At 40.3% G+C, this 27,565-nt stretch overlaps 1 pseudogene; it reads right to left on the bottom strand.

The window, feature by feature from the left end:
- Positions 1-27,565, bottom strand: part of LOC136114541 (rapamycin-insensitive companion of mTOR-like) — a 96,218-nt pseudogene that overhangs the window by 53,914 nt on the left and 14,739 nt on the right.

Raw genomic sequence — 27,565 nt, 5'->3', positions numbered from 1 at the left:
ATAGCAAGCATCTATTTAAACTTCAAGACATTAGTTACCTCTAGAAGTCCATTGGTAATAAAAGCTGAAAGCACTAAAGCCAAATAATTATCCATGAGATCAGGCCTAAGGAGAAAAAAGTATGGAAATGGTTTAGGAAGTACATTTCTTATTGTGTCTACAAGAAAACAACAAATGTTTTTGTCAAAAGCAACAGAAAACTAAAAGAAGAGTTTAAACTGAGTTTGTGAAATGCTCACCTTGACCTGGCTCGATGTGGCAGTATAGTTTTAGCTTCAGCAGCTACAAAGCCATCAGAAAGTCTCCAGCAGCCCTGAAATTTGCTTGGATCTACAACAAGAAAATATGGACAATGATAATTATAGCACTGGATTTCATAGTGTTATTTTAATAGTTGTCAGTACATAAATAATAGTTCTTACTGTTTTTTTCAGGTTTACAATTATAGAAAATTTTGTCAGAAGGGATCTCTAACGAGTCATCTAATCCACACTCCTGCACAAAGCAAGGCTAGCTTCAAAGCTAGGATAAAGATCTCATTTAAGTATCAAACAAAATAATGAAAATTCCAATTCATTAGTACATTAAACTTGTTTAACAGAAAATATCACAACCACCTAAAATTTTAAACCATACATCCATATGTCACAAAGTAGTAAGCTTGTAAAAAAGAATAATTTATTTACTTATAAACACAGAACAAAGATTAAGCTTGATTATACAACTGCATGATAAAGAAATTTATAACCAGATTTTGAAGAGAATTGCTGGAATATTAAAGGCTGAGACTTAACACTGTGAGACAAAGCAGAAGATACTCCTAGGTTTACAAAGGAGGAATTCTAAAGATAAAAGACTAACTCTGCTAAATATATAGACATGAAATCACATACACTTGCCCTAGGAAAAGTCTGCTGAAGTGCAACAGAGATAGCTAGCAGATACACAATATATAGTAAAGACCCTTTTTCATAACGTCTGTAACATTTACCAACATTTTTACATTACTAATGCTTCTAACACTTAAAAAAAGTCTAATTTGTAGTAACATATTTACACAGTCTTTTGTGTAAATGCTCCACTACTGCTCTTGTATGAAACATACAAATGGTATATAGTAAGGATGTCAGAAGAAAGTTAGACTTCTAGTAGTCTGATTAACACCATGGGAATATAAACCAAGATTGGTGAGGAGGATTGCAAACACACTCAATGACTTGCAGCTGGGGTGTAGAAAATCACATATATCATACTAATCGTTCAGTCTTGTGTGCTTGACAAGTAGAATCTCTGTGTTTAGATAACGTAGGCCTGTGATAGACTCAGAGACACTATATCAAACATTCTTGAGATTCCTACTGTGCTGTGGGAAAGATCAAAGCACAGTGGTAAACTACGCCTGTATGAATCCTTGAAATACAGGCAAAACCAGCAGGTTCAAAAAACTCTCTAGCAAGGACTGAGCTCCATGGTGTCTGTGTCCCCACTTGTGTGTCTCTGCCCACATGCTGATTCAGGGATCTCCCAGTTGGTGAGGTAAAAGAAATAAATTTACTCTTTGCATTTCATCCATGGTTTTGTGGTTGTTCCTGCGTCCTGCCTGTGTTGGCTCACGCAAACACTGAACATTTGATAGAGTTTTAAACAGGACTCCAGAATACTCAATGAATTAAGTGATGAAACAGTTAGGACTGACATAATTTACAATACAGAGGAAACAGTAAAGGGTTCAAATTTGTAGAAGAACTTAACAGAAAGAATTTTTATGTAAACCAATACTAAAATACTTACCTACACTGAGAAGTGCCTCAATAAATTCTTCTGCAACAACAGGGAGAGGAAGGTGAAATATATCATAAAGAACCTCAAGCAGACCTTGCTACCAAAAAAAAAAGGCAGAAATTTTATAAATTTACAAAAATGGTCTTTTTGATCACTATTAATATTGAAATTGAGATTTCTAGAGAGTGCTAAATTTGGTGTCTTTGTTTCAGGGTTTCTTTAAGGATAACATGCTTATTCTCAAAATCTGGATGAATTGAGAGGGGAGAGGGGAGATTCTATAGAAGCTCAGGCTACTTGGATTACAGTTTTTTAGAACAGTTGGTGCTGTCAGCATCAACTTCTTCATTTAACAGGTAATTGAGAATAAACATGTTTATTTATCTCAGATAAAGTGCTTTAAATTCATAACTGCAGCTACTGTGAATTTGCTTTGACTTGTGGCCAGAGTAAAAATTAATTTATGCACTTTTCTCTCCTCCATTCCCTCCTCTCAGACATACAGGGCATGATTCCATTCTTATTTTATGTGTAAGAAGCTAAGACAGAAAAAGCAAGCAACTTGCTTAAAATCACACAGGAATTTTATATTTGAATTACAGACTTAGACTTGAGAGTCAAATAAAATCGAGGCTAGTGGTCTCATAACTGGAGTCTGTGTTTAAACTATCAAACTGATAAAATTGTTCAAACTTTAAATGTTAATTAAAACATCCAATATTATTCCTACATCAGTACTAAATATTTACTACCTACCCGTATTTCCACATTTGGTATACAGAGTACCCCAATAAGAGACTGAATTCCAGAATTTCCAGGTTTGCACAGACTGATAATACCTAGAAAACATTACATACATAATATTCCATCACCAAACAAACAAAAAAAAGCATTAACCACATTGGTAAATTTGATTTCCAGTTTGAGTACACAGATGATAAAAATTACTAATCATAAACATTCTTCACCTTTATAACGTCATCTCCTTTCTAATCAGTTTAACAAAGCTTTCTAATCACAAAACTTTGTTTCTTCATGAAAAACTATAGCTTTTACCCTTTCTACTGTGAACAGTATTCTCAAATTATCTGTAAAACCAACATTTACATGGGAAAAAAATTGCAGAAAAGACAAAATTGTCAATAAAGAATAAATCTTAAACCTAAAGATTTGCATCATCTTGACAGAAATGTGAGCAGTTTCTCCATCAAAAGCTGTATCTTAAAGAAATTATTTAGTTACCTTTAATCTTAGGTGAATTCTAAACAGAAAGTTTAAATATACTTGGAATAACATTCTCTTATGTGCCGTATTTAATTATCTTTTTCTAAATGACAAGTGCTCATCTCTAGAATTTTCACAGAATCATAGAATAGTTTGGGTTGGAAGGGACCTTCAAAGCTCCCCCAGTGCCACCCCTGCCATGAGCAGGGACATCTTCACCAGTTCAGGTTGCTCAGAGCCCCATCCAGCCTGGCCTGGGATGTCTCCAGGGATGGGGCATCCACCACCTCTCTGGCCAACCTGGGCCAGGCTCTCACCATCCTCAGTGTAAAAAATTTCTTCCTTCTTTTCAACACAGTTGATTTTACTTGCATAAAATCTCTTATAATTTGGTCCTTTTACAGTATATTTTTACTCAATTAGTTTAATATTTCAATATTAATAGAGCAAAACCTCAAATTGTTTATAAATGTTACAGAATACCTCCTGAAGCTAATGATTACACTGATTTTCAGCCTCAAATTACATAGTCTCTTTATGCAAAAGGTGTCTGTAAAAACCTTGTTTGTTTCCTTGAACATTTCTCTTGATACATCACAGAATAAATTAAAACTTTCAGTAACATAATATCCAGGAAACAAACAAGTTTCTCCAAAATGCAACTTTAAATACACAAAAAGCCAGGTTTGTACAGCTTTTTGTCTTACATATTATAAATAAACCCGAATCTTCATTCATTAAAAGTTACTAAAAGATGAAACCTACACATCTATTTATTTTCACTAATACAAATTTAACTTTAATGATGTGTGTTATATGAACTTGAAGAAAGTTCTCAAGTTCAAAACTTCCATGCTTTTTTTCGTTTTGTGTTTTGTTATGTTTTTTGTTTGGTTTGGTTTTTGTTTGTTTTTTGTTGTTATTGTTGTTTTTGTTGTTTGGGGTTGTTTTGTTTTGTTTTTCCCCTAAGAGCATACAATGGCCTCTGGTGGGTTGAACCTGACTGGACACCAGGTACCCACCAAACTGCTCTATCACTCCCCTCCTGAGCTGGACAGGTGGAGAGAAAATATAATGAAAGGTTTGTGGCTTGAATTATCAACACAGGCAAAACAGACTTGAGGAAAATTAATTTATTACAAATCAAATCAGAGTAGAGTAATAAGAAATAAAACCAAATCTTAAAGCACCTTCCCCCCATCCCTCCCTTCTTCCTGGGCTTAACTTCACTCCTGATTTTCTCTACCTCCTCCCTCTGTGCAGTACAGATTGGACTAGATGATCTTCTGAGGTCCCTTCCAATCCCAAACATACTGTGATACTGTGAACAGGGAATGGAGGCTGTGGTCAGTTCATCACATGTTGTCTCTGCCACTCCTTCCTCCTCAGGTGAGGACTCCTCATGCTCTTCCCCTGCTCCAGTATGGGGTCCCTTCCATGTGAGACAGTCCTCCACAAACTTCTCCAATGTGAGTCCTTGCCATGGGCTACCAGCAAACCTGCTCCAGTGTGGGGTCCTCTCTCCATGAGTCCACAGGTCCTGCCAAGAGCCTGCTCCAGTGCAGGCTTCCAATGGAGTCACAGCCTCCTTCGGGCACATCCACCTGCTCTGGTGTGTGGTCCTCCATGAGCTGCAGGTGGATATCTGCTCCACTGTGGAGCTACATGGGCTGCAGGTGGACAGCCTGCACCACGGGCTGCAGGGTAATCTCTGCTCCAGTGCCTGGAGCACTTCCTGCCCCTCCTTCCTTCTTCACTGCCCTGTGTGCCTGCAGAGTAGTTTATCTCACATATTCTCACTCCTCTCTTCTGGCTGCTGTTTTTGCCACAGATTTTTTTTTCCCCTTTCCTTAATATGTTTTCACAGAGGCACTACCGCCATTGCAGATTGCCTCAGCTTTGGTCAGCAGCAGATCCATCTTGGAGCTGGCTGGCCTTGGCTCTACCAGACACAGGGAAAGCTTCTAGAAGCTTCTCACAGAAGCCACACTTGTAGTCCCCCCCACTACCAAACCCTTGCCACGCAAACCCAATACATGGAGACATCCCAACTGCAATGCAGGAATACAGTTGGGTGCATGCAGTCATTGCTGCATGCCCCAACTTCAACTCCAAGGACGTGATCACACATGAGGGTAAAGAACATAGTAATTAGCTCTAAAGAATAACCGAGTATGGAGAATAAGGAGAGTGGAACAGTAAAACAAAGTAGACGGCACAAGACAAACAAAGCAAAACAAAAACAAAAGAAAAAATAAAAAACAAACAAGCATAAACACCATCAAGCCTGCTTTTGCTACATGTCCTTTGGGAAGACTAACAGTTTAAGTACTAAAAACTGTTAAGATGTTAGTCTCCAACATGACAAGTAACATAAAAAACAAAAAGGAAGAACATATAAGGTTGGTGCAAAAGTAACTACAGTTTTGGGCTGTGAATTTTAAATCATTATAACTAGGACTAAACACTTTTTTATTATTCAAAATATGAACCATTACAATCAACACAGTTTTGCCAAAAAGAAATAAGTTTGTTTATTCCTGTAGCATAAAAATCAGTGCTTCGGGATTCGACTAACTCTTGGAAAGCATTTTCTGCATCCTGCTGGTTGTAGAAGCATTTGCCCTGCAAAAAGTTGTCGAAATGCTTGAAGAAGTGATAGTCAGTTGGCGAGAGGTCAGGTGAATATGGCGGATGAAGCAAAACTTTGTAGCTCAATTTGTTCAAGTTTGAAAACGTTAGTTGTATGATGTGTTGTGGAGGGGTTTCGTTAGAAGGAGATATGTTGTTGAATTAGTCAGGCCCAAAGGAATCTCAAGGCCACTTGGAGAAGCTGAGAACAGAATCTGCTGTGAGAAAGAGGGGCGTTTCTTCATTAACAGGGCCTCAGCATATCGTGAGTCGTCGGACCTATCATCGGTGGGGCTCCAGCGTGTGGACTGCCTGTGATACTCATTTAGCAAATCCATGCTTGGAGCGTGGACGTATGATTAGAGAATAGTTGCGTATATAAGGAGGCTTGTTTCTGTAATAAATGGCTTTGCGTGATTCACATTGAATCGGAGTGCTGAGTCCTTTATCGCTCCAACAAATGGTGACCCTGACGTGATACTCCGAACGGTGTCTCACTAAAATCAGGGAAAAACCTGGAGAGGCCCAGTCGGAGGTGGATCGGCTGGACCGAGAACCGGGCGGAGGCATACGGACGTTCCGCAGATAAATTTGTTGAAGAAGTCCCTGGAAAAGGTGAGCGGCTGGGAGCAGGAGGAGGGAAGAGTGAAGTTATGAGGCAAAATATATCCTCTGAGGAAGAAGTCATAGTTAAACTCCTCCTGCATATTCTCTCTATGATAGGACTTAAATGCGAAGAAAGTAACATACCTAGACTGTTGGTTTGGTGTAGAACTAACGGCTACTTGACAGAAGCTGAGAAAGTTTTTAAAATTGAACTTTGGGACGATATAGGGCAGAAATTATGGGATAAGGTTAGCAATGGAGATAAAGAAGTTAAATCATTAGCAACTACATGGAAGCTTATAATTTCCACCTTAAAAGAATTTAAGGCTGAACGGGCTGCGGTTACCGGAATTTTTGTAGCGTTGCAGCCTGATAAGAATCCTGAAAGTCGCTGTGAAGTTTATCCGGTTCGTGTCTTTGATACCTTCTCTACTCCATCCCCTGCTGTGCTTTCGGCACCCCCGATAGCTCAGCAGTCTGGGGCGGGGGGAGGAAAAATGCTGAGCGGGTGTCCTCCTACACTATTACCCAACCCTGATGAGAACACCAAGTCCAAAGGATTGGAATCAGACAACTTGCCCAAAGAACCTGTGAAAGCTGAGAAAGCTAAAGTCATAGACAAGTCCTTTTACCACTTTGTATCTACTTTTACCGCCTTTTAACCCTCCAACTTCCATGAGAGAGCAGAAGGAGTCACCGGATAAGAACTGGGCAAAAGAACTGTGTGAAAGATCAGATCTGCTACTAGCGAGTGAATCCAACAGTCAGTCATATCAAGCTATGAGAGAGGTGCCTGAAAGCAACAAAGCAGCCAAACCATTTGCAACTATTAATCAGGGTCCCAATGAGAATTACATGCAATTTATTGACCACCTTCAAGAGACCATCAATAAGCAGGTTGAAAACTTAGAAGTTAAGGAAGCACTGGTGTTGAAATTAGCAGTAGAGAATGCTAATGTTTGCTATCAACGTGTTATTTGCAACTTTTCCAGTACCTATTATGTGCTCCTGTGTACTGTCTCTCTGAAAATCAAGTAGCTTGTCAGGAATGTGAGTTAATTGTTTTACTAGTTGTTTTTAAGTGTGCCATAAAACCTTCTGCCTGCTTTTCCCACTCACGCTGCCAGCAGCCCTCTGCTTCCCCCACTCCCTCCCTCTTCTCAAAGTTTTTACTTGCAAGATGGGGTCAGGAATGATTGTTTTCAGTTGTGTTCCTAAAAAATCGGCATTGGGAAGTGTTTTAAAACATAGGAGAGCACTCGGACAAGAAATCATTAAATCTTTTCAGACAGTTTTATAGGCGGGGCAATTTGAATTTCAACAAGCTGAGAGAGACTTAACTGATAACACACAGGTCAGAAAACTTGCTAAAGTCTGCAAGATACTTTCCTTATTAACCTGTTTTCTTTGTGGGTATCTGTTTAAGCATGTAGTAATTTTGGTAAATGTTTGTTATATGGTACGATAAGTTCACAATCTGTTAAATCATGAGAATCCGTTGACTCAAAATGTGCATTTTGTGATAATACAGAAGATCACGAGCAATTTAGTTCTTTACTGCGTCAATGTGATGATAAGATTTTTGTGTGTAGTAGTTGTTATTTTTCTTTCTAGCACGCTAGCTTTTTTCTGGTATCCAGACTTGTGCAACTCTGTGATAGGCTGTCTCATCTGGATGTGCTGGATTTGGCTCTTTTGTATGCACATCAAGCAAAGAATCCTGGTTTTGGGATAACAGTTGTAGCACACCAGATGAGACACTGATAAAAGCCTTGCTGCGGCGGCGGGGGGGCAGGTGCCGATTGGGCACTGACCTGTTTTGTCAGGGAGATCCAGCGGTACCTCTGCCTGGCTGAGCAGTAAGCGGCCCAAAGGTCCAATGCAAAAATTGAGAGATTGTCTTAAATTACTGTAACTGTGATCTATCTGCATATTTGAACTTGGTATTTGGTTTTCATATCTGAGCTCAGTATTTTAATTTGCATATTTATATTTGGTACCACAAGAATTTTTTGGGGGGAGATAATTACAAAATGGGAACCGGTTCCACTACTAAAATTTCACTGCTAAAATTCCACCTTGCTCCCCCTTAGGATGCATCCTTGCGCATTAGAGTAATTGCTTATATTGTTATCTAGTAATTTTGAGACCAGAAAAGAATTTAAATTGTTAAACTCTGCTTTGCATTGAAAAAAAAAAGGAAAAAGAATCGGAATGCTGAGTCCTTTATCGCTCCAACAATGTGTGGTCGGGTGTTGTCATGGAGAAGGATTGGGCCCTTTCTGCTGACCAATGTCAGCTGTAGGCATTGCAGTTTTCGGTGCATCTTACGGATTTGCTGAGCATCTTTCTCACATGGAATGGTTTCACTGGGATTCCAAAACCTGCAGTGGATCAGTCCAGCAGCAGACCACCAGACAGGGACCATGACCTTTTTTGGGTACAAGTTTGGCTTTGGGAAGTGCTTTGGAGGTTCATCTCAGTCCAACCACTGAGTTGGACATCACCGGTTGTCATATACAATCTACTTTTCATCGCGTGTCACAATCCGATCGAGAAATGGTTGTTGTTACATAGAATAAGAGAAGACGACACTTCAAAATGACAATTTTTTTGATTTTCAGACAGCTCATAAGGCACACACTTATAGAGCTTTTTCACTTTTCCAATTTGCTTCAAATGCCAAATGACCATAGAACGGTCGATGCTGAGTTTTTCAGCAACTTCTCCTGTAGTTGTAAGAGGATCAGCTTTGGTGATTGCTCTCAATTGGTCGTTGTCAACTTGCGATGGCCGGCCCCTATGCTCCTCATCTTCAAGGCTCTTGTCTCCTTTGTGAAACTTCTTGAACCACCACTGAACTGTACATTCGTTAGCAGTTCCTGGGCCAAATGTGTTGCTGATGTTGCGAGTTGTCTCCACTGCTTTATGACCCATTTTGAACTTGAATAAGAAAATCACTTGAATTTGCTTTTTGCCTAACATCATTTCCATAGTCTAAAATAAATATAAAATAAACAGCAAGTAATAAGTCAGTAGCAGAAAACATAAAGTGAGAAAAGTGCATTAAAATGATGTATAACAGAACCACATTTATTTGAGAATGCATTCCAATATCAAAAGGCAAATTTAACAATGCAAAAAACACAATTCCTTTTGTACCAACCTAATATAACAGTGAAAGTACCACAGCAAGTAACATATTCAAGAGAATTGTTTCTTCAGTCACTTAACTTTTCAGGCTTATGATATTAGTTCTAAGTGTCTGAGTAAAGGAAGATGTAGCAACATGCCTATCAGAAACTGCTTCTCAGAAGTTTCAAAGTTGTCACAGAGTTTTCAAGCTTCCTCCCTTTGAGCAGCGGAGGAACACGCAGGTCGACTCAATGTGAGTGATAAAGCTTTCGATTTATCTTCTAGGTCCATACAACAGAGACCATCAAACTCCTCACACCCATGCCCGTGGACTAAGAGCAAAAAATCAATGGCCATTCGATTTTGCAGCACAGCATGCTGCACTGTGGTCGTGCTGTCTGCTAAATCTGATAACATCCTGCTGGTGAGATTGGTCTGTTTTATATCCCAACAAGAAAGTGTTTCTAGATTTTGATGGACTCGAGCTGCAGCAGCACCAATGAATTGTACTTCTACAGGCCCTTCCCGTTTTCCTGTGGATAAGTCTCCGTAATACACTTTCATGACCTGTTTTTTCGCAACATCAGGAACTCCAGAACGGCGTTTCACTGGCAGTATCTCAGATTCTCCAAATATACACAGATAGTTTATCACAAATAAGGTTTTTGACACTCTTTCTTGGACATCTCTAAGATCTTGGAATTTTTTCAAGTATCCTTTTAAAGTTTGGTTAGTCCTTTCTACAATAGCTTGTCCTGTTGGAGACTGTGTGACCCCCCACATTTGGCAAAATTTTCTCATTTTTTCACTAATATAAGCTGGCCCATTGTCTGTTTTTAGCTTTTGAGGGACTCCCATTACTGCAAAGCAATTTGTTAAATGGCGGATCACATGCCCAGCTTTCTTTCCTACTTGGGGCGTTACCCATACAAAATGACTGTATGTATCTACTGTGACATGTAAATATTTAAGTCTACCAAACTCTGGTACGTGAGTAACGTCCATTTACCAGATTTCACATGGACCTAAACCTCTGGGGTTAACTCCTACGCCTAGGCCCGGTCCATGATGACTGCACTCGGGACAAGCTCTTACTATTCCTCTGGCTTCTTCTGTTGAAATATTGAACTGCTTCCCTAGTCCCTTAGCATTCTGATGAAAAATACTATGTGCTTCTCGCGCTTTAACAAAGTCATTTAGCGGCACCGTGAACGCTACTAGTTGATCACCTCTGTGATTTCCTTCACCTAAGCTCTCCGATCACATATGGCTCCTTATGTGGATGACTGCATATAGATGCCGTCTCTGTCGGAGTGCAGATTGTAGTTGAGGAAAGAGTTCGTAAAGGCGAGGATTCCTAACTTCCTTGAGTCTGGCATCTTCTATTCTTTGGAGAATTCCAGCGACGTAAAGTGAATCAGTTACAACGTTGAGGTCCTGATCATGCCACCGAAGGACAGCCCATACCACCGCAGCTAGTTCCAACATTTGCAACCAGTCTCCCGGCACAGCTGAAAGGATGTGGTGGTGCCACACCCCCCCGCTTAGCCAGGTGACAGCTGCACATCGCGACTTTCTTCCCGCATCCGTGAATGCCGTGATCGCATTAGGTAGGGGCGTTTCACTTCTTTTGGATGGTATGATCCAACTATTTTGGCTAATCCACTGAAGTGTTGATGACTTAACAGAATCTACTACAATGTCATTTGCTGTTGATAGCAAGCTGATCTGAAGTTCCTCTGATTGTCGAATACACCATTCTAACATTTCTCTTTTTATGGGCAACCTAAGAATTCCCGGTTCAGATCCTGTAATTTGTAAAATGCGTGTTCTGCCTTTCCTGACCAGTTCAGCTAAATTTTCAATCTTTTGTTGTAGCATTTTCTGTGGTTGCAGCTTTGTATACAACCATTCTAAAACTCGAACCTTTTCCCCCTTTTTCTTTTTGCACTGTGTCAGTGCACCTATGAGTTGAGAGGGCCCATTGAGAATGGTCAGATCCACAGGAATATCTGGGTCGCGTCGATTAACCCAACGTTGAGTGATTTGTTCTGTAATGCGCTGAAGGGTCTCTCTTTGTTGCGAGGACAGATATACAGGTTTAGCTGGATCAACCCCCTGCAACAGAGGTCGTAAAACATCAAGGTCGTCAGTAGAAATTCCTACTACTGGCCTTAGCCATTGCAGGTCGCCCATCAGTTTTTGGGCATCATGTAGCGTACGGATGTCAGTCTTTATTTCCAGTTTCTGAGGCTGAATTTGTGATTCTGATATTTGCCAGCCTAGATACTTCCATGGGGCTGTTGTTTGAATCTTTTCCGGAGCAATTACCAGTCCCTCCTGTTCTAAAGCCTGCGATAAAAAGTACCGTTCATGTTCAGTAAAGGGGCCTTCTTGAGCTACTAGTATATCGTCCATATAATGGTACATCACTGTTTTGGGCCATGCAGCCCGGACTGGACGCAATGCATTATGTACAAAAAGTTGACATAACGTAGGACTATTTTTCATTCCTTGTGGGAGCACCGTCCATTCAAATCGTTGAGCAGGTGACTCCTTGTTAATTGACGGCAGAGTGAATGCAAATTGCTGAGTATCATCTGGACGTAGGCGTATAGTAAAGAAACAGTCCTTTAAATCCACTATTAATAAGTGCCAGTGTTCAGGTATCATCGCAGGATTGGGCAAACCTGGTTGCAGAGCTTCCATTGCTTGCATCTGCGCATTCACGGCTCGCAGATCATGTAGAAGTTGAGATTTTCCTGATTTCTTCTTAATTACAAATATGGGAGTATTCCATGGGCTTGTAGACAACCTAAGATGGCCTTGTAATAGTTGTTCTTCTACTAGTTGATGGGCTGCTTCAAGACTTTCCTTTTTTAATGGTCACTACTCAATCCAGACCGGGGAATCAGCTAACCAGTGCAGTGGGATCGGGAAAGTCCATGTTGCAGTGACCGTTACTAAAAAGGCCTTTTAGTGGTGAGAATAACTCCTAATTGGTCCAGGACATCACGACCAATTAGTCCATTAACTCCATGAGGCAAGGTCATAACAGTAATATGAGTTGATACTGTCCTTCCGTCTATGACAACAGAAATACGATCCCTGCTGCGCAAAATGAAGGAGGAGCCTCCTACTCCTTCTACTCCTCTGGCCATGGGCGACTATGGCCAATGACGAGGCCATCGTTCTTTTGCTACGATGGTAAGGTCAGCTCCTGTATCCAGGAGTGCCTCCAAGATGATCTGCTCTCCTCCATTGCACAGTGTAATCGAGGTTACTGGTCGACGACTCATAGTCATTGTTAACATGACTAGGCCTCCTGTTGATCCAAATCCAGCTGTTCCCCTTTCCTTTGGAGAAAACGCTTCCATGCTTTCTGTCAGTCATGGAATCAGGACCAACTGTGCAATTTTGCTTCCGGATGGAATATGAATAGGGGGAAACGATGTCTTTACTACTATAGATATTGTCCCTTTAAAGTCCGCATCAATAACTCCAGGCAAAACAGTTGACGAACTTGACGAATTGCCACTTGACGAACGTCCAAGTAGCAATGCACCTTGCGGTTTACCATTGATCATTATAGGTCCGAACGTGGTCGTGTTGATTTTTTGTGGTCGTTGATCTATCAATGGGCAGTCTACTGCTGTTGCCAAGTCGAGGCTGAGACTCCCTCTTGTGGCTGGATGCAAGGAGTGGGCAGGAACGGGTTGGAGCTGGGGCTCGACGCTAGATGGTGCTGTTGTTGCGCTGGCGCTGGCATTCCACTTAGTTGAACCGGAGCCACAACTGTTGTCGTCGCACGGCGACCCTGCGCGCTCGGATATCCGTTTCCCATTCGCTGGTAGGCTGCAGTACTATGATTGCTCACATTGCAATTTTCACACCAAACTCGGGCGCGGCAGTGTCTTCTGTAGTGTCCCTCGTGTCCGCAGCGGTAGCACCTAATTCCTCTCTGCATCGGGGGTCGGGGCTGCCTACTGGGCTGACACAAGGGTGCCAAGGCTGCGAAGGCTTGCTGTTGTACTCGTATAAGATCTTTTCCTAACTCTCGCACTGCTTCTACTAACATAGCCTGCGGTCCTACTGGCACTCTGCTCATGCTGTTCTATGGTAGCGTCACCTGGCAGCGTTAATATAATGGATTTTGTGGAAGGATTAGTATTTTCTAAAACACACTGCCTCAACAAGGCTGGCTTCATCCAGTCTTGTACATCAGACTGATCTATGGCTGCAGTTACTCTGTCTATGAACTGCGCAAAGGTCTCATCTCTACCTTGCTTTATTGCCATATATGATGGTGAGGGAGGGCTTGTTTTGACTGCTGCGATTGCTAGTCATGCTGTTCGCATTGCCTCCAAACAAATATCTGGTCCCAAATGAATTTGTGCATCTACGGTAGCATATCTGCCCATCCCCATTAATTGCTCAACTGTAACCCCCGAAAGGGGATCACCTTACTGTCAAGGCTGTTGACAAGATACTTCACAATAGCGCTGCCAACTTGCCTGCCACAATAAAAACTGCGACTGAGTCATAATCATTCTAACAATGCCTTTAATATCTTCCTGACACAAAAGAGTTCCTCCCCATATATAATTCAGCAATTGCTTTGTAGGCTCACCATGTAATCCGGACTCATTCACAGTACTCCTTAATTGTGATAACAACTTCTAGTCTAATGTGTTATGCATGCCATACATCTCTCTGTCATTCCCTACCTCATACCTTACCGGGAATGCAAGACTTTCAGAAACGCTGCTAGCAACGTCAAATTGTCTTTCTTCCGCTGCTTGCCTCATAATATTTCTCCAATTCACAGGAGTCATTATAGGATGGCCCGTGTGAACTGAAGCTACATCTTTATTAATGTTTTCTTTCACTTTATTTGAGGAACTCTCAATTCCCTCCTCCTCTGCTTCAGGAGATGGGGGGCAGAGGGTTCTGCAGGGCAGTCACTAGATCGCAGGGGCACTGATGGGGGAGGTTCTGTATTCGACCCCTTTAGGCCATGACTCACTGGGATGGGACACCCAGTAGCAGGCACATCAACCCCTAAGCGTTCAGTGGCTACTGCTGCCAAATTCTTCTCTAACCGATATCTTTTAATAGTATTAACTACTTCGCGCCACAGTTTCATAAGTTTTTTCACGGTTTTATCATCGTCTGTTACCATATCCCATAAAACATCACCGAATTTTTGCCACTCGCTGACCTCAAAAAGGGAATCAGGATTTTCAAAACACCCTTTCACTTTTCCTGACAAAACCAACCCCGCTAATTGTTTGATACAATCTACACCCCGCTTTTCTAAAAAGCACTGTAATAAATTTAGGGCTACCTCAAAATCCATGTCGCTGGCTGGCGCTTCAACCTTTCCCATTTTCCTTATTACCCTTGTTATCCTTGTTAGCCTTGTTATCCTCGTTATCCTCATTATCCTTATTGTCCTCATTGACCTTATTGTCCTTATTATCCTTGTTATCCTCGTTATCCTCGTTAACCTTGTTATCCTTATTATCCTTGTTAACCTTGTTATCCTTATTATCCTTGTTAACCTTGTTATCCTTGTTATCCTTATTATCCTCGTTAACCTTGTGGCAGCCTTTCCAGTAGCCCCTGCAGACAGAAGACCCCTCTCGGACGGTCCGGGCTTTCGGAACGACACGCCGCGTCAAACAGCGTTCAGTCGATCTTTGCCCCCCAGTTCGCTGCTAACCGGTGCTTTTCTGCATCCGCCGCTCCGAATGGAAACTTCAGCTCCCCATTCGGGCACCACTTTTGAGCAGCGGAGGAACATGCAGGTCAACTCAATATGAGCAATAAAGCATAGTTCGATTTATTAGCCCGAACAGCATATACTTATACAGTTCACGATAATTATGCATACCTGTCACCTACTAATTGGCTTAAGCTCTAATAGTCACATTTGCATGGTCCTCCTACTTGCAGCTGCTAGCTATGCTTATTCTACATTCTTGTGTTGTTGAAAGCTGTTTGTGAAACTCTGCCAAGGTCGCAGTGACCTTGCTGATTTTACTGAAAGTCAGCAGTTCCCACCATGGCCTAACCTTACTACTTATGCTAAAGTCTTCTAGAACAGGCTCTGCTCGTACAACTGCTCTGCAGACCCATGTCCCTTATTTTTAAGCCATTCCTCAACACCTCCCCAAACAAGTGAGATCACATATGAGAAACTTTTGAAGAATACCTGGATGTTAAATTAATCTTACTGATAATTCTCAGAACATTGAAAAAGAAAGCAAATAGTCTTACAAAGCAAAAGCCTTTCTATGCAGTCTGAATCTTTCCTAAGTGCAGTCTGTAAAAATCCTAATCAAAATTTTGGTAAATGGTCATATCAACTGATCTAGTTTATTTGCAAGACATTGTCTTGACTAAAAGAACAAGCAGTCCCTGAGGCAATATTTTCATTTTATATATTGTAATATTGCAGAGAAAGGATTCAGAAAAATGTGAAAACATACTTTTTCAATTTAGAAATGTCTTCTACATGAAAAATCCCAAACTATGTCCATACTGTAATTTATCTTCAATTATAGCACTTGGTAAAAGCAAGTGCTAATGAAACTATTCTGTTGATATCTCTTTACAAATAGATTTCTTATTTACAATGGAAAAACAATCTTAAAGGGAAATTCTTATGATATGATGCTATTTTCAACATTCTCTCTCCCATCAAAAGTCAAGAAGTACCATGAAGGTACAACTTATATGGCATTCTATAGTTAAAAAAGCACCCCAAAACTGTGTCTTATCAGTAGAGTTAGTCAAACAAAACTACGCATGAGTCCTCCAAGTTAAGAATATCAAAACATATCTTTGTAACATTGTAGGAAGGTGTCCTGGTTTCAGCTGGAACGGGGTTTTCTTCCTAGTAGCTGGTACAGTGCTGTGTTTTGCATTTGATATGCAAATAATGTTGATAGTACACTGATGGTTTTAGTTGTTGCTAAGCAGTCAAGGACTTTTCAGCTTCCCATGCTCTGCTAATGAGGAGGTGCACAAGAAGCTAGGAGCAGGCATAGCCAGGACAGCTGACCCAAACTGGCCAAAGGGATATTCTACACTATATAACATCATGCTCAGTATATAAACTGGGGGAGTTGGTTGGTGGTGGGATAATCACTACTCAGGGATGAGCTGAATGTCAGGCATGGGTGGTGAGCAACTACATTGTGCATCACTAATTTTATATATTCTTTTATCATCATTATTATTATTTTCCTTTACTGTCCAAATTAATTGTCTTCATGTCAACCCATGAGTTTTTTTTTCATTTCTCTTCCCCATCCCACCAGGGCAGGGGAAGGGGTGTGAGCAATCAGCTGCATGGCACTTGGTTGCCAGCTGGGGTTAAACCACGACAGAAGGTATTGATAGAAATTAGACAAATCAAGAGAGACAGATTATGTGCTTAAATAAACCACTCTTTTACACTACAAAGTAAAAGTCCCCTTTCAATCATCCAACTTCAAACAAATAGAAAAATCTTACCTGCCCATGATCAAAATGCTGCCACTATTCCCATTTTACTAGCTAGGAACCGTGCTTCTCTGTCCTCTCTGTTATTAAAATAACAAATGTCACAATACACAGTTAATTACTGTGAAACACACAGTGTTACTAACATATCAAGTAAAAAGTAGTTAACTGAAATTTTAGATGGAGGACAAAATCCAGAGTGAGAAAAATCTGTTATATAGATATATCTATGTGCGTATATGTGCACACACACACAAAGATTAGAATTTTTTAAGTATTGTTACTTTTCCTTTTTCAGTGGAGGTTCCACAGTAGGAGGATCACATCAAAAGTAAATTCCTATAATGGGTCAGATGATTCACTCTGAAGTCTCCACCAACAGTAAGACTACAGCAAGAGTCACTTGGACACTCACTGAGTTACACAGACTTAAGTGTCTATTGCCATTTAATAATAATAATAATAATAATAATAATAATAATAATAATAACAACAACAACAACAACAAAAACCAAACACACAACAACCTGAATAATTCAAGTTGGAAGCATCTCAGGAGATCTCTAGTCCAAACTCCTGTAGAAAGAAGTTGTCAGCTCTGAGACCAGACCAGGTTATACGCATGGCTTTATCCAGTTGGGTCTTAGAAACTCTAAAGGATGAAGGTTGCAGGACCTCTCTGGACAGTCTGTTCCAACACTTGACTGACCTCACAGAATTTAATTTTTTTTCACCTGATATCAAGTTGGAACCTCTCGTTTCCATTTCTGTGACTGACCATACAGCCACCAAACATAAAACTAGCTCAAATGCAGACTCCTCATTGTGGATGTTTAAAGGTAGATAAAATGAAACCCATACCTGAAGTAAAAAAATTATGATTGAAGATTTTTTAAGTAAAAGAAATATAATGGAGGTAAGGGAAGAAGGGTAAAACTATTTTTCCCTTTTAAATCTGAAATGCTTAATGATATTTTAGGAAGTTGCATTCTAATCTGCTATCGTATTCAATTTCAAGTCTTTTAATTTTAGCTAATGGTTTTTATTTTGTCACTTTGGAAAGAAAAATAGTTTAATTCCATTACCATGAACACAACTGATAGCATAAGTAGCAGCACTAACACTTACTTGAGTTGTCCTTCTGCTGTGTCTGGATTATGCCTGTAGTAAAAATCTGTGTAAGGAGCTAAAATTTGCTAAACAAAAGAAAGACATGCATTACTTTCATGTGATATAACAATATAACATAACAGTCCCACTCCAATCTGTCATGTTATTCCTGCTTTATAAATCATTAAGCTCTTAGCCTAAAATATTGCATTTAAACATTTTGCACTAACACAGAGGGTGAAATCTGGAGTCAAAATTAAACATTTTCATTAGTAATCTAATGTTTAACTTCTGTCACTAAACAAGTAAAACTGAACCCACCTCTATACATCTGCTCGCACATACTGTCGGGTCTTTGGATGATTAATGAGGTGCAAAACTGTAGTTATCAAAGCCTCGTTTATTCGGCTTAGTTGACAATCAATCACATTTTTCAAGATGGTACTTAAACCACCCCGAAGAGCCACCACCTCCGGATTCTGAAGTGCTAAATAAAGAAAAACATGTCACTTTGGCCAGTGATAGGAAAGAAAACAACTTTAAATATGACAAACTTGTCATCTGCTTAGTAGATATATCTTTTTCTTCCTGAACACTGCTGAGGCACACAATAAAGCTTTTTATGATTGACATTAGCAATAAATTGAGATTTTTTAAATTCAATTTTCATCAAAAAAAATATTGGTCAGTCAGTCAGTCACCACTGTGCAGCGATTGCCCAGCTTATTTCCAACCAAGCTTCCATACAATAGTGTCTGGATTTCCCTGTGAAAAGGTTTTGTGCTTCACTGGACTGACATGGATGAAATATTTATACTAGAATATAAATGCGTAATAGATTGTTTAGTTCTTTAAAAGAGAAGTTTGTATCTTGAAAACATTGGTGAAGTTATTTCTCATTGATGCAAAACTGAAAAAAAAACTTTAAAAATCAGCACCCCCACACAAGTACATAGTTAGTATAAATCACTATCAAGATAGCTTTTACATGGACACAAATACTGACTTCCAGAAGCCAGTTAACCTAAGTACTCACTGCAAAAAAATTTAAGGAAAATGTTTTGTAGTTCTCTGAACACTTGTACATTTGTCAGCACCTCATATATGGAACTTTCCCTACTTCCAATCCATTACTGTTAGAAACATCAACTGCAGCAGGGAGATGTTTTTTAAGGTAATGCAAAAATTGGCAAGTCTTAAAGGAAAGTATAGTACCTGAACTTCACTTAATAGATTGAGTTTATGTTAAAGTGATTTTGTTTTCTATCAAGCTAATGACTAATTAAATGGACATTAAGAACATTTAACATCTGATTCATTAGTTATTAAACAAATACCCTTAATTATTTGAATACAATGCATTTAGTATGAACCCACAAAAGAGAATATCTTAGAAGACTAATAACAACCACATCAAAATTTTTCTTAATTAGATTTTAGTTGTTATCTTACCTAGTTCACAGATAATGGCTATACATGGACGAACCATTCTGTCTCTTTCTTGAAGACCATCATTTCCAACTGCTATCAAAGAATTAGTAATAGAACTTGGGAACAATGAAGCATTCACAGTGATCATCTGCCAGAAGTGAAAGAAAAAGCCCCCTGGTTTATTCATACTATTTCTCTAAATATACTCGCAGATTCACTAGTACTTTGTATCCTAGATACTACCAGACCACTCCATATATTATTTGGTTGCATCCTGCAAATCCTCAAAACACTTCCTTTTGTTCTTGAAATTCTTCATTCATCAATTTCCCATTCTCTTCCTGCTTCAGTTCTCTATTTTTATATTATTTTATTATAATAAGAAAGAGTAAAAAACCACTGACTGTTGCAGAAAGAACTACTGCTACCTTCTTCAGATTTTTTTCCAATAATTTCTTTACTGACAGAGAACACAATCCAATAACACAGAACAGATTGCAAACTATTCTAGAAGATTAATTCATACTGCACCAGATATCTATCTTCAATACCTATTCAACTTTTTAATTAGCCAAGACTAAACTCTCTTGTTTTGTAGAGAGGTCCTTAGGCTGCTGCAGACTAGAAAAAGGACAGTCAACAAAAGAAGCTGCTATAGTATTCGGAAGGTAACTGTAAGCAACACCCATGTATCCTCTTGTATAGTACCTGATCTTCCTAAAACTACAGTGTAATACAACTTCATCATAAGTGATATAGCTATATGTCACAAAAGACACACACACTTTAAACATGTTAAACTTTAAAAGTTTTTAGATGTTTAGGGGATATTGAGCATTTTTAATATCCCAATTTCATTATTAGTAGAAAAAATGAGACATGATTGAATGAGCTAAAACAAATCACATTCTTCCCTTTTTAAGCAGTCAGACAAAAAACCTGTTTCCCCTTAGAAATACATCTGTTTAACGTTAGAGATGTTCATGTTCCATAGTATACAGGATATGTATATTTAATTTTAGTAAATTATGAAAAAATGTGAATAGAGAGCTACTCAGACTTTGTAGTCAAAGTTTCATTTGGAGGATGGAGTAGGGTTTTTTTTGCCTTTAGTGTGTGCACAGGGTCTTGCTCCTTAATCTGGTATAAGTTCTGCTTGTCCTAAACTATCAGCTGAGGATTTTGATGGCACAGGAACTCTTCAGTACTGTAAAGGAGCATTGGCTGTTAAAATCGGTTCTTCTTTTCTGTCTTAAATTTATTGCAAATTGTTTCTATTTTTTAATTGAAGAATAACTAACCAAGGTTTAATTTAATATCCCTTTTGTTTCCAACAAAAGCAGGCTTATCTCCATTATTTTTCCAAAATTGTTTTGTCCTATATTCATTTTAGATGTCTTACAGATATTTATTCAAAGAGGATTACTTTTTTTCCTTCCTTCTTTGCAGAGAGTATTAAAATGAGATGACAAATATATTTGAACACTTTAGCAAGTTTATTTTTAAGATGTCTTTTTGAGAAATTTTTTGTCATACACATCACCCACAAACCAGGAAGCTTTAAGATAAGACTCTAAATAAAACTCAAACTCTTCCCCACCCACACAGTCTTTCACTTTTACAATGGCATGAAGTAACAAGAATTAGCAATAGAAAAGGTGTACCAATCCACTCTACAAAACTATAAACTTTTTTTCTACTGACATCAACATGTACTTAAGTGTGAGGACACAAGCAGTCTCTTAAGGCTCTTTTGCTTTGATGTTTTCTTTGGTTTGAAGACACGAGAAGGAAGAATTAATTTCTTTTAATATACAATTGCAAGTATGTTAGCAGAATAAATGCAAATAATAAATACAATCCATTTGCTTGCATTCTGCTCTACATGTTGAAATGCAATTCTAAAGATCAAGGATGGGTGATGCGAGGCTACTTACAAGCAGCTATGATGAAATAAGTAACAAAGACCCACTACCGATCTTCAAGACAGGTGGGGAAGAAGCTGCATACCGTAGTCTGAGGGGAATGAAGAAGGACTTCAGGGCCTTGGGATGGTTGGTGAAAGAGTCTGGGGTGCAAGATATTTTCTCTTCCCTCCTTCCATTTTCGGGTGATGACATGGGACAGAAGAGGAGGATCCAGTCCATAAATGCTTGGCTATGAAACTGGTGCTACAGGCAGGGCTTTGGGTTCTTTGATAATGGCTGGTTTTATAAGACACCAGTCTGGACAGTAATACATGGGAAAGGTTTATCTCACAGGGGCAAAAGGATACTGGGACAGGAATTAGCAGGGCTCATTTGGAGAGCTTTAAACTAGATTCGAAGAGGGAATGGGGTTGTAGCTGGGCTTGCATCAGTGGGGCAGCACTCTAGAAATGATGAAGACCGGGAGGCCTCCCACCCTCCTTGAGTGAAATTGATGAGATCAGTTCGCTCCCTGAAATGCCTGTACACCAATGCACGCAGCATGGGGAATAAACAGGAGGAGTTAGAAACCTGTGTTCAGTCAGGAGATTAGGATCTGGTGGCAATTACAGAGACATGGTGGGACAGCTCACATGACTGGAATGTGGTCATGGATGGCTATGTCCTTCTCAGGAAAGACAGGCCAGCCAGGTGAGGTGGTGGAGTTGCTCTTTACGTGAGAGAGCAACTACAATGTATTGAATACCATCCAGAGGTGGATAAGGAGCGAGATGAGAGTCTATGGGTGACAATTAAGAGGCAGGTTGGCAGGGGTGATACTGTTGTGGGTGTCTATTACAGGCCACCAGATCAGGGTGAGGAAGTTGATGAGGCCTTCTACAGACAGCTGAGAGAAGTCTTGCAAATACAGGTCCTGATTATTGTGGGGCATTTTACCTACCCTGATATTCGCTGGAAGGACTACTCAGCCAGCCAACCACAGTCCAGGATGTTCCTCCAGTGCACTGACGATAACTTCCTCATGCAAATGGTGGATGCGACAACTAGGAGAGGTGCACTGCTGGATCTCACTAACAAGGAGGGTCTGGATTAAGCGCTAAAGGTTGAGGGCTGCCTTGGTTGCAGCAACCATGAGATGGTGGAGTTCAGGATCTCGTGTGGCAGGAACAGAATAGCAAGCAGAATCACAACCCTGGACTTCAGCAGGGCAAACTTTGGCCTTTTCAAGCAATTGCTAGGGGAAATCCCATGCGACAGGGTACCTGAAGGTAAAGGGGCCCAAGATAGTTGATTAGCATTCAGGGACTGCTTCTACCAAGCTCAAGATCAGAGCATCCCAACACGTAGGAATTCAAGGAAGGGAGCCAGAAGACCTGTGTGGTTAAACAAGGAACTGCTGGGCAAGCTCAAGTGGAAGAGGAGAGTCTACAGATCATGGAAGGAGGGACTGGCCACTTGGGGAGAATATAAGGCTGCTGTCAGAGGGTGTAGAGAGGCAACTAGGAAAGCTAAGGCCTCCTTAGAATTAAACCTGGCAAGAGGGGTCAAGGACAACAGAAAGAGCTTCTTCAAATTCATGGCAGATAAAGCTAACACCAGAGGCAATGTAGGCCCACTGATGAATGAGGTGGGTGCCCAGGTGACAGAAGATACAGAGAAGGCAGAGTTACTGAATGCCTTCTTTGTCTACACTGCCAGAGGCTATCCTGAGGAGCCCTGTACTGCTGAGGCCCCAGAGGAAGTCAGGACAATGGAGGAGTTTCCCTTAGTTGATGAGGACTGGGTTAGGGAGCAATTAAGCAATCTGAACATCCATAAATCCATGGGTCCGGATGGGATGCACCCGCGGTTGCTGAGGGAGCTAGCTGAGATCATTGCTAGACCAGTCTCCATCATCTTTGCTAAGTCGTGAGGAACGGGAGAGGTGTCTGAGGACTGGAGGAAAGCAAATTTCACTCTAGTCTGAAAAAAGGGCAAGAAGAAGGACCTGGGTAACTATAGACCAGTCAGCCTCACCTCCATCCCTGGGAAGGTGATGGAACAACTTATCCTTGGTGCCATCTCAAGGCATATCAAGGATAAGAGGGTCATTAGGGGCAGTCAACATGGCTTCACCAAGGGGAAGCCATGCTTAATCAACCTCATAGCCTTTTATGGGGACATAACCAGGTGGATAGATGATGGCAGAATGGTGGATGTGGTCTCCCTTGATTTCAGTAAAGCATTTGACACAGTGTCCCACAGCATCCGTGCTGCTAAACTGAGGAAGTGTGGTCTGGACGATCAGGTAGTGAGGTGGACTGTGAACTGGCTGAAGGAAAGAAGCCAGAGGGTTGTGGTCAATGGGATGCAGTCCAGTTGGAGGCCTCTATCTAGTGGAGGGCCTCAAGGGTCAGTACTGGGACCAGTACTAATCAATGACTTGGATGACGGAATAGAGTGTACTATCAGCAAGTGGGAGGAGTGGCTGACACACCAGAAGACTGTGCCACCATCCAGCGAGATCTGGACAGGCTGGAGAGTTGGGCGGGAAGAAATTTAATGAACTATAACAAAAGCAAGTGTAGAGTCTTGCATCTGGGCAAGAACAACCCCAGGTTCTAGTGTAAGTTGGGGAATGACCTGTTGGACAGTAGTGTAGGGGAAAGGGACCTGGGCGTCCTGGTGGACAGCAGGATGACCATGAACCAGCACTGTGCCCTTGTGGCCAGGAAGGCCAATGGCATCCAGGGGTGCATTAGAAGGGGGGTGGTTAGTAGGTTGAAAGAGGTTCTCCTCCCTCTCTACTCTGCCCTGGTGAGACCACATCTGGAATATTGTGTCCAGTTCTGGGCCCCTCAGTTCCAGAAGGACAGGGAACTGCTGGAGAGAGTCCAGCGCAGAGCCACAAAGATGATTAAGGGAGTGGAGCATCTCCTTTATGAGGAAAGGCTGAGGGAGCTGGGTCTCTTTAGCCTGGAGGAGACTGAGGGGTGACCTCATTAATATTTATCAATACCTAAAGGGTGAGTGTCACAAGGATGGAGCCAGGCTCTTCTCAGTGACAACCAATGATAGGACAAGGGGCAGTGGGTTCAAACTGGAACACAAGAGGTTCCACTTAAACTTGAGAAGAAACTTCTTCTCAGTGAGGGTAACAGAGCACTGGAACAGGCTGCCCAGGGGGGTTGTGGAGTCTCCTTCTCTGGAGACGTTCAAGACCCGCCTGGACACATTCCTGTGTAACCTCATGTAGGTGTTCCTGCTCCGGCGAGGGGATTGGTCTAGATGATCTTTTGAGGTCCCTTCCAATCCCTAACATTCTGTGATTCTGTCTTTAAATATTCCTTTAAAAAAAAAAGGGGTAAGAAAAATGATGTTTCATATTATACCTTACTGACTTCTGCTTTGAAGATAAAACTTTCTACCTATTAAATTACTGAAAAATCGGCAAAATTAATTATATTAGATGGAGAAATACTTTCTGAAGCAGTGCTAAAGACAACAATGCTAAATTACCAAGCTCTTACTAAGAAAAGTAGAGGTGATAGTACTAAATGCTGCCCAACAGATTACAGTCAAAAGACAGTATGAGCACTCGGAAACCAAATTTAAAAAGTTCAAACTTGGTTTTCTTTTGTCTTTCTACACTACTTTAACCTGCACTGTTTTTTAAACAACTTTATCATTAAGTACCTCTTATCAATTCATAAAACAGGATTAATATTTTACATTTTCTTCTACTCTGTGAAAACAAAGAGAAGAAAGTGAGATAATTCTTTCAAGTTTTATATCTCTGCTGTTCTTACATGGGCATTTTTGGTATCAAAGATGAGCTGAAAGAAATGCATCCCTGTACAGCATGTACATCCCACATACAGCATCCTTTTACAGTGATGGAGAAAAAAAAAAAGCACTTGTGATCAGCCATATGATTTTTTAAACAATTATCTTTCAGGATAATTTTTTAAGTCAAACTAATAAATTTCTCTTGCTTCCTCTTGTTTCTTTCAAGCAAGACAGAAGTCTTTGCTCAACTAGGAAATGCTCAAGAAAGCCCAGGAATACGAGGACAAATTTCTGACCCAAATAAAATCAATTCATTATAAATTAGAAGATGGAATGGAAACACATTTAAGTTATTCTGGCCCTACACTGAAGCTCTTTTCTAAACTAGATTAGCAAAGAAATCTTATAAATTGTGACTTCCTCAAGGATCCATTCCTTTATGGTTGTATTTGTTGTGAGTATTTAAGCTTTAAAACTCTTTTTGGCATAATTGTTAATCAAGCATATTCTCTCTTCTGTAAGAAACCAAGTGAGCTCATTTTCAGAAAAGAAATTGCACATCAAGCTTCCATATTTTCCACCTATATATGTATAATTGGTTATACACACAAAACAGATTAAATACATACAGTTCCTGTGGAACAAATCCTCCAACAACTTCAAACCTTACTTGAGTCTTCGGTAGTTGCTCAGAAGAAGAATATAAGCAAGAATAGCGAAGTTGAGTACAAAGGCAGAGTACTATACTGCCTGAAAAAAATAGCTTTAGTAACTGTTTATGCCAATTTCTCTATGATGAACTTGAAAATGCAACTACAACTTCAAAGATCTCACATCCATGGGTACACAGGACAATAACCACCACTAACTAACTATGTCTTATTGAGTATCTGAGAAAAGAACTACAGACAGCATCAACCTCTATGAATAAAGCAATAAAGCTAGAAGCATTCCTTCAACTGATCACTCCAGTGATAGCCATTTGCCTCATTTCTCAAACGGCAGAAAATCTCCCATCCTTGATTTACAGACTATACAATAGAGTTATATCACCAGATGAAACATAATAATATGGTTCATATATCTTTAAATTAATCAGTTGGTAATTTTTTTCTCAAATCTTGCCCACTTTGATCTCTATCAAAGGAAAATTATTAGGTTGGTGCAAAAAGAGCTGCAGTTTTTTGCACTGTTGAAATTTGCAATTTGATATTGGAATACATTCTTAAATAAATGTGGATTTGTTACAAATAATTTTAATGCACGTTTCTCACTTTATGTTTTTTTGCTACTGACTTATTACAGAATCACAAAATCACAGAATGTCAGGGATTGGAAGGGACCTCAAAAGATCATCCACTCCAATCCCCCGCCCGAGCAGGAACACCCAGATGAGGCTACACAGGAAGGTGTCCAGGCGGGTTTTGAATGTCTCCAGAGAAGGAGACTCCACAACCTCCCTGGGCAGCCTGTTTACTTACTGTTTATTGTATATTTTAGACTATGGAAATGATGTTAGACAAAAAGCAAATTCAAGCAAATTTATTATGCGAGTACAAAATAGGTTGTAAATCAGCGGAGAGAACTCGCAACATCAACAACGCATTTGGCCCAGGAACTGCTAATGAACATACAGTGCAGTGGTGGTTAAAGAAGTTTCGCAAAGGAGACAAGAGCCTTGAAGATGAGGAGCATAGTGGCCAGCCATTGCAAGCTGACAACGACCAATTGAGAGCAATCACCAAAACTGATCCTCTTACAGTTACAGAGAAGTTGCTGAAAAACAAAACATCGACCATTCTACGGTCATTTGGCATTTGAAGCAAATTGGAAAGGTAAAAAAGCTCAATAAGTGTGTGCCTCATGAGCTGACTGAAAATAAAAAAAAATCGTCATTTTGAAGTGTCGTCTTCTCTTATTCTACGCAACAAAAACAACAAACCATTTCTCGAGCGGATTGTAACGTGATGAAAAGTGGATTGTATATGACAACCTGTGATGACCAGCTCAGTGGCTGGACTGAGATGAACCTCCAAAGCACTTCCCAAAGCCAAACTTGCACCCAAAAATGTCATGGTCACTGTCTGGTAGTCTGCTGCCAGTCTGATCCACTATAGCAGGGGTGTCCAACTCATTTTCACTAGGGGCCACATGAACCTCGCGGTTGCCTTCAAAGTGTCGAATTTAATTTTAGGACTGTATAAATGTAGGAGTAGTTACATTCATACAATCCTAAAATTACATTCAGCCCTTTGAAGGCAACCGTGAGGCTTATACAGCCCCCAGTGAAAATGAGTTGGACACCCCTGCTCTGCAGATTTCTGAATCCCAAAGAAACCATTCCATCTGAGAAGGATGCTCAGCAAATCGATGAGATGCACTGAAAACTGCAATGCCTGCAGTTGACATTGGTCAACAGAAAGGGTCCAATTCTTCTC

Source organism: Patagioenas fasciata, chromosome W, assembly GCF_037038585.1.
Source record: "Patagioenas fasciata isolate bPatFas1 chromosome W, bPatFas1.hap1, whole genome shotgun sequence".
NCBI lineage: Eukaryota > Metazoa > Chordata > Aves > Columbiformes > Columbidae > Patagioenas > Patagioenas fasciata.
The sequence above is the reverse complement of the archived record's forward strand: the minus strand, read 5'-3'. Positions and strand labels throughout refer to the sequence as shown.